Raw genomic sequence first — 7128 nt, forward strand, 5'->3', positions numbered from 1 at the left:
GTTTAAGCGGGAACTGCTTATCTAATATGGTTTGAATCTCTGCATGAATCATTTTCCAAAATTTTTTCGTTTTATCACACGTCCACCACGTGTGATAAAAGGACCCTATCTGAATTTTGCACTTCCAACACTTATTATCATAATTCTTATACATTTTACCTAATTTTTTCGGCGTTATGTACCATCTATGAAAAATTTTATACCAGTTTTCTTTCAAATCTGAAGCGTAAGTGTATTTTAATTTCTTATTCCATATTGTTTCCCATTCCTCTAATCTTATAGGACGTCCGATATTCCTAGCCCATTTCACCATACAATTCTTAATTCCCACCATTTGTGTAGACCCTTCTAGTACGATGGTATAAATTCTTGAAATCATCTTTCCCTTTAAAGATATTATTTTGTCCCATGCGTTATTTAAACTACCAAATCCAATTATCTTGTCTTTAGAAAATTGTTCTTTTATTTGAGCATATTGGAACCAGGACATATTAGAGAATTTCTTTTTGATTTCTTCCTTGGGTTTTAACTCGTATGTTCCTTGAATTCTAGTTAAGACATCTTTATATGTAGGCCACACAGACCAGCCTAACAGTTTTCTCTGATTCGCCTCCAAAGTGGAGATCCAGAGTGGTAGTTTATTGTAATAGAACTGAACTTTATATTTTTCCCAAATTTTTATTAAAGCAGATCTAATAAAATGATTCCCAAAGTTCTTTTCAATTGACCTCTTATCATATCCTAAGTAAGCATGCCAGCCTCTGCGTAAGTCGAAGCCTTCCAGATTTAGTAAATCTTCTTTCTCCAAGGTGACCCACTCCTTAATCCACTGTAGGGCGCAAGCCTCAAAATACAGCTGAAAATCTGGGAGGCCAAAGCCTCCTCTTTTAGGGGAGTCTTTCATAATAGTAAAATTTATTCTAGGTTTTTTATTCTTCCAAATAAATTTGGAGATGTCCCTCTTCCATTCTTTAAAAAGTTTTTGGTTTCTTATTATCGGTAGATTTTGAAAAAGATATAGTAATTTTGGCAAGACATTCATTTTTACTAGGCTGATTCTTCCTAATAATGAAATTTTTAGATGTTGCCATTGTTGCAAGTCCTTTCTTATCTCTTGCCATTTACTTAAATAGTTATTTTCTAATAGTTGAGCATTTTTAGCAGTAATCCATATTCCTAAGTACCTAATTTTTGAAGTTACTTTTATCCCCGACTTTTCTTGAATGAGCTCCTTATTCTTTTTTGTAACATTTTTCGTCAAAATTTTAGTCTTTTCTTTATTAATATAAAATCCCGCTACTTTTCCAAACTTCTCAATCTCCTTTAACCAAATATTTAGATTATTTTTGGGTTCTTCTATTACGCAGATTAAGTCATCTGCGAAAGCCCTAATTTTAACCTCCTCCTTTTTTATTTTTAGACCTTTTAATTGTTCATCTCGCCTAATGTTTCTTATTAATATGTCTACTGCAAAAATAAAAATCAAGGGAGACAGGGGACAACCCTGTCTGGTTCCCTTCTCTATGTTAAATTCTTCTGATTGGTGTCCATTAATTATCACTCTGGCTGATTGTTTATTATAAATCGCCTCTATGGCATTCATAAAGTTGTAACCCAAATCAAGTTCTCTGCCTAGTAATTTGAAAAAGTTCCAATTAAGGTTATCGAATGCCTTTTCTGCATCTATTGCCAGAAGTGCCACTTCTCTCTGATGGTTGAACTCATAATATTATGATTGCTGCTTTTTATTTACTGTCCTGATTTTAGAATTTTTAAAATACTGGTAGCCAGATTTTATTCATTTTCATGGTTTCCTGCTTTCTACTGATATTGTCCACATGAATGGGGTGCTTCTAGTATTCCACTGGCTGTAGGTATCAGCTCTCATAATGAGAAGACAGGAAAGCTTGGAGAAGACAATGACGCTGGGGGAAAAGGAAGGAAAAAGGAAGAGGGGCCGACCAAGTGCAAAATGGATGGTTGGTATCCTTGAAGTAACTGGCTTGACCTTGAAGGAGCTGGAGCTGGCCATGGCCGACAGGGAGCTCTAGCATGGGCTGGTCCATGATGTCACAAAGAGTCTGAAGCGATTGAACAAATAAACAACATGTATCAGCTCTACAGAATGATAGCAGTTTAACTGTTACAGAATTTGTAGTTTGTGAGGAAAGGGATGTGTTGTTGCCCCAATCTTATTTTCCATCTTCATCGCTATGATACTTCATCTTGTTGATGGAAGCTTCACACCGGAGTGGAAATAATCTATCGGACAGATGGCAAGCTATTTAACTTCAGCAGATTGAAAGCCAAAACCAAGGTTACAACAGCATTATAGAACTCCAATATGCTGATGATAACGTAGTCTGTGCTTATTCAGAAGACCTACACGCCACTCTAAACACCTTTGTTAGAAGCATACAAAAAGCTCGATCTCTCGCTAAAATCGAGAAAACCAAAGTGCTGTATCAGCACACCAAACAGTCCCTCTGCAATGCCAGAAATATAGCTTAATGGTGTAACAGAAACATTAGAACGCAGCATTCTTCCGAATGAAGCAGAGAGTGTTTGAGGATCAGGACATTCGTAGGGATACCAAGATGCTTGTTTATAAAGCATTTGTTCTCTCAACCCTATTATATGCCTGCGAAACATGAACCATCTACAGATGTCACACCCAACTTCTGGAACGATTCCATCAGTGTTGCCTCCAAAAAATCCTGCAAATCTCTTGGGAAGACAGTTGGACAAATGTCAGCGTTCTGAAAGAAGAAAAGACCACCAGTACTGAAGCGATACTCCTCCACTATCAACTCTGCTGGACTGGCCATGTTGTCCAAATGCTTGATCATTGTCTCCCAAAACAATTACTCCCAACTTAAGAATGAAAAATGGAATGTCAGTGGGTAGGAAAAGAGCTTTGAAGATGGACTTAAAACTAACCTTAAAAACTGTGGCACGGAGACCGAGAACAGGGAAGCCCTGGCCCTTGAGCACTTTAACTAGAGGTCAGCTGTTACTAAGAGTGTTGTGAAATTCAAAGAGGCAGGATGAAAGAGAGAAACATGCCAAGAGGAAGGCGTGTCAAGCCAATCCTGACCGGGATTGCCTTCCACCTGGAATCGATGTCCTCACTGTGGAAGAACATGTGGATCAAGAATAGGGCTCTACAATCACCTACGGACCCACTGCCAAGATACTACACTTGAAGGCCATCATACTCGGACGAGGGATCGCGTAAGTATGTACGTTTGTGACATCTGTATCCTTCAAAAATAAATAAAATTTCAATCCATCTATTTAAAATACAAAACAAACAAAAGAATACTAAAAAATTATCCCCCTGTCCTCTCTCACTGTAGCATTCCCTCCCCCTTTGAAATAATATACAAATATAATATTAAAAAATGGCCAAGTAGGGAATTAATTCTTTGTCTCCATAGTTGCAGTTCATCACTCAAGTAGTTTTTTTTAAATGCTTTTACCCATTTTTTATAGTCGTGTTTGGTTTAAATCTATTTTAGTGTTTATAGTTTTTTGGTTTTATATTGTATTCTTCTAAGCACTGTTTGCCGTTTTGAGTCTCTGTTAAAAATGGGCATATAAATAAAAAATAAATAATAATATCACTACACCATGATGGATTTCTTCTTGATCTCTCTGGGATGCTTTCCACACAGCAAATGACACATGTTCAACCCTGTCTTGAGCCACAGGCTAATAACAACAAAAACAACAAGCCAGACAATATAATTCCCATATCCACAGTTCCATTTATCCATATGCAACAAAATATGTAATCTCTAGGCATTTTTTTGGTCACTTCATGGTGTTCTTGGGCTAAAAGCCCTTCATTTAAATACGATTGACCATTATCTGTGGTCAGCCCATGGATACAGGAGCCGTAAAGAAGTAAATGGCTCTTAACTGCTGGAGGTGGTTTCTTCTTTACACGCCATTGGTTGGACAATGGACAACATTCCATGAAAGCAGATTGATGGGGAGGGGGTTGAAATGTTGGGCCTCTCAAATCTGATTGGATGTCAGCAGGGGAAAGTAGGCTTCTGGGAGGTATAAAAGAAGGCGTCCAGAGTCACAATGGCCAGAAAGAGTTCTAGTTCTCTTTTTCCTCTATAGCATGAAGAAAAGATGCAGGTAAAGACTTAAGAGTGATCAACAGTGCAATTGAATCTGAGATCACTAGAGAAGGCAAGGTTAAAGAAGAGTCTGTGCCAGACGAATGGAAAGGTTGGCAGTAGCTCCTAATAGAGCCGACAGCCTGAGAGAGCAGAGCTGGGTCCAGAGAGTTGGCTGCTCGACCTCAATGAAGACTTGACGATAAAAGGTCAAGCATGACATCCGAGTAAACATTAAAACCAAGCACTTAAAAATTACCCATGCCTAGGAGCTACTTGTTATGAAATCAGGCACTAAAGAAGTTTATTACTGAAATAAGGCATGGAATTTTAGCCTAGATACATTCTGTAGCTGTAAAAAGCATGATTAGCAATAATTAACAGAATGAATTTCAGAATCTGGGACACATAACGCATCAGCTTTAATCATGAATGTTAAAGTCACGCCTTGTGTTTTAATCTTTGTTCTGTGTATTTTATAGAAATAGTTTTAATAGGTGTATTTTACAGAATGTTTAAGATGATCATATGTTTTTATCTAAGTTGTAACTCACCTCGAGACACAAGGAGGAGTGGGTAAGAAATAAAATTATTATTAATCTCCCCTCCTGTCTTGCTGGTTTTAATATCCAACTGAGAGGGGTTTATTTTCCTTGTAGATTTCTGTATTTGTGTCTTAAATTATTGTTAGTTGTGTACCCCACCATGACATCTTGCTAGTGAAAGGAAGTATGCAAATGTTTTAAATAAATATAAAAATAATTGTTTGCATGGTAGGATTTCTTTATGTAATAATGTCAGATCAAAACACACTGTCAAGCATATAATCTTCTGAACAGACACATGCAATAGGTTATAAATCAGAGGTTTGGATCCTGTACCCCAGTAGTTGGCAGATAGCATCTATACTCTTGGTTTAAATTACAATTAAATTTCTTTTGTGGAATAGGTCTCTTATTCTACCCTTTTTGTTAGCATAATCTATTTCTGTGCATTGGTTGTTATAGTTCTCGTCTCTGTGCACAAGTTGTTAAACAATTGTATTCAGAATTGTGACCCTATTTCTGCTACCTTCTTTTTATTGTAATCTGTCCTTATCTGCTCAAAAATGTTTATGAAGGTTTTTAATTACCGTACTGTAGATTTGTCTCTTAAGCCCCATTTACACTGCCATATAATGTCAGGATACACTCATATAATGCAGTTTAACTGCACTGAACTGCATTATATGCATCTACACTGACCAACACAATGCAGTTTCAAACTGCATTATATGGCAATGTAAATGGGTCCTTAGACTGCTTATCTCTGGTTTCAAACAATGACTGAATTATGCCACATTATGAAGATGTACAGTAGCTTCAAACTCATGAAGCCATTTAAATTAATTGATATCAATATGTATTAAGACTCAAATACAGCAAGTGCATATTCCTAGAGCTTACCTAGTATGCATGTCAAGTTTTAGGTATCCAAATTTCAGTTTTGCAAATATGGTTCCAACAGACAGAAAAAGAGACGTGTTCTTTAACAATTCTGACAGGATAGATAGGCTGCAAAGGCTTTGGGAAACAGATCCGATTCTCTACCTAGTCTCTTTGTTTTTTTTGTCTATTTTTAAAATTGACAATATGTCCTGTCCACTCCTTAATGGCTGGAGGATATGATTTTTTTTTAGTGCTCTGGGCAACTATTGCCAAGAGTGGCACTTGGAAATGTCATTCCCTGTCCTTGTAAAACACCCATGAATTATAAAGAAGCCTCTCCTGAGATGTCTGTCTAATAAACTCGGTGGCACTTGCTCCAAAATAAGCATTCACAGAATTGCGGCCATCAGGTTACTTGTGCGGAAAGACATTGGAAACTATAAGGCAGGAGGATTGAGAACTTGGGAAGGCTTGGGATAATCAGCGGAGGTGGACAGAGATGTATGGAAGGCATTTGGGTCAAATGGCCATGTCAGCATTTGAAATGGGACTAAGGGTAAGAGTTGTCATTGTATCTCTCAGCGGTAGTTTTTAGTAAATCGCATCTTTTTTTTTTTAAAGACTGATGAAACATTACATATTTTGTAGTGTGGGTGCTTCCTAAAGACAAAAAAAAGTGTCATTTATAAATCTGGACCATATGCTTATTTTATTGAGAAATACATAGCAATGTTAACCAAATTCAATACTGTCATTTAGTATTTTGATAGATTGCAACTTGTCAATAGCTGTTTCTTGATTGTCAGCACTACATGTCATGAATTTTGACTACCGGTATATCTTTTTTACAGATTTGAAATCTCAGCAACATTAATTTGGACAAAATGAGCTACATTTGCATAAAGTACTGCATTGAAATGCTCCTGAAATTGCCTTAAGCTTAAGGGAATTCTTTGGAGAAAATGATGTTTGACTTGGTTAACTATTATTTATATTTGTACTCAAGAAAGCATGCTCTTTTCTGTTTCTCCACCTTTTTCATCATTGCTCTGTAAGGCTGATTGGGTTGAGAGACAGCGAGTGACAAGGGTTTTGCACTAAGTTTAATAGATAAACGCTGACTTCCCAAGACGCAATTCAGTGCATTAAATGCATATCTTTTCTTATTTTACATCAAATGTACACATTTCAAACTTGCATTTGTAACATATTTTTCAGTAGATAACTAACTGTTTTACAGTTCAGTGAATTAGATTTGTGGCAATTCTGTCCCTTCTAGGGTTGTGCATTCAGGATGAACCTCGATTCGTTTCGTGTCCCGGTTTTCATTGGGGGCCCTGATCCATTTTTGGGAGCTTCCTGAAATTGGGAGAGCAGATATGTTTTTGTTCTGGGGTGCCGAAAGATTTGTTTTCTATCAGCCCATTATAGCTCCCCTTCTCATGCACTCCCCTTCCCGTGTGCTTTAAGGAAGCTTCTTACCTGCTGTTTCTTTCTAATCTAGAGGAAGTGCTCGGCTGCAGGCAGGCATGTTTTCTGGGCCTGCATGTCACACACACACTCCTTAG

Source organism: Anolis carolinensis, chromosome 6 (genome assembly GCF_035594765.1).
Source record: "Anolis carolinensis isolate JA03-04 chromosome 6, rAnoCar3.1.pri, whole genome shotgun sequence".
In the NCBI taxonomy this organism is placed as follows: Eukaryota; Metazoa; Chordata; class Lepidosauria; order Squamata; family Dactyloidae; genus Anolis; species Anolis carolinensis.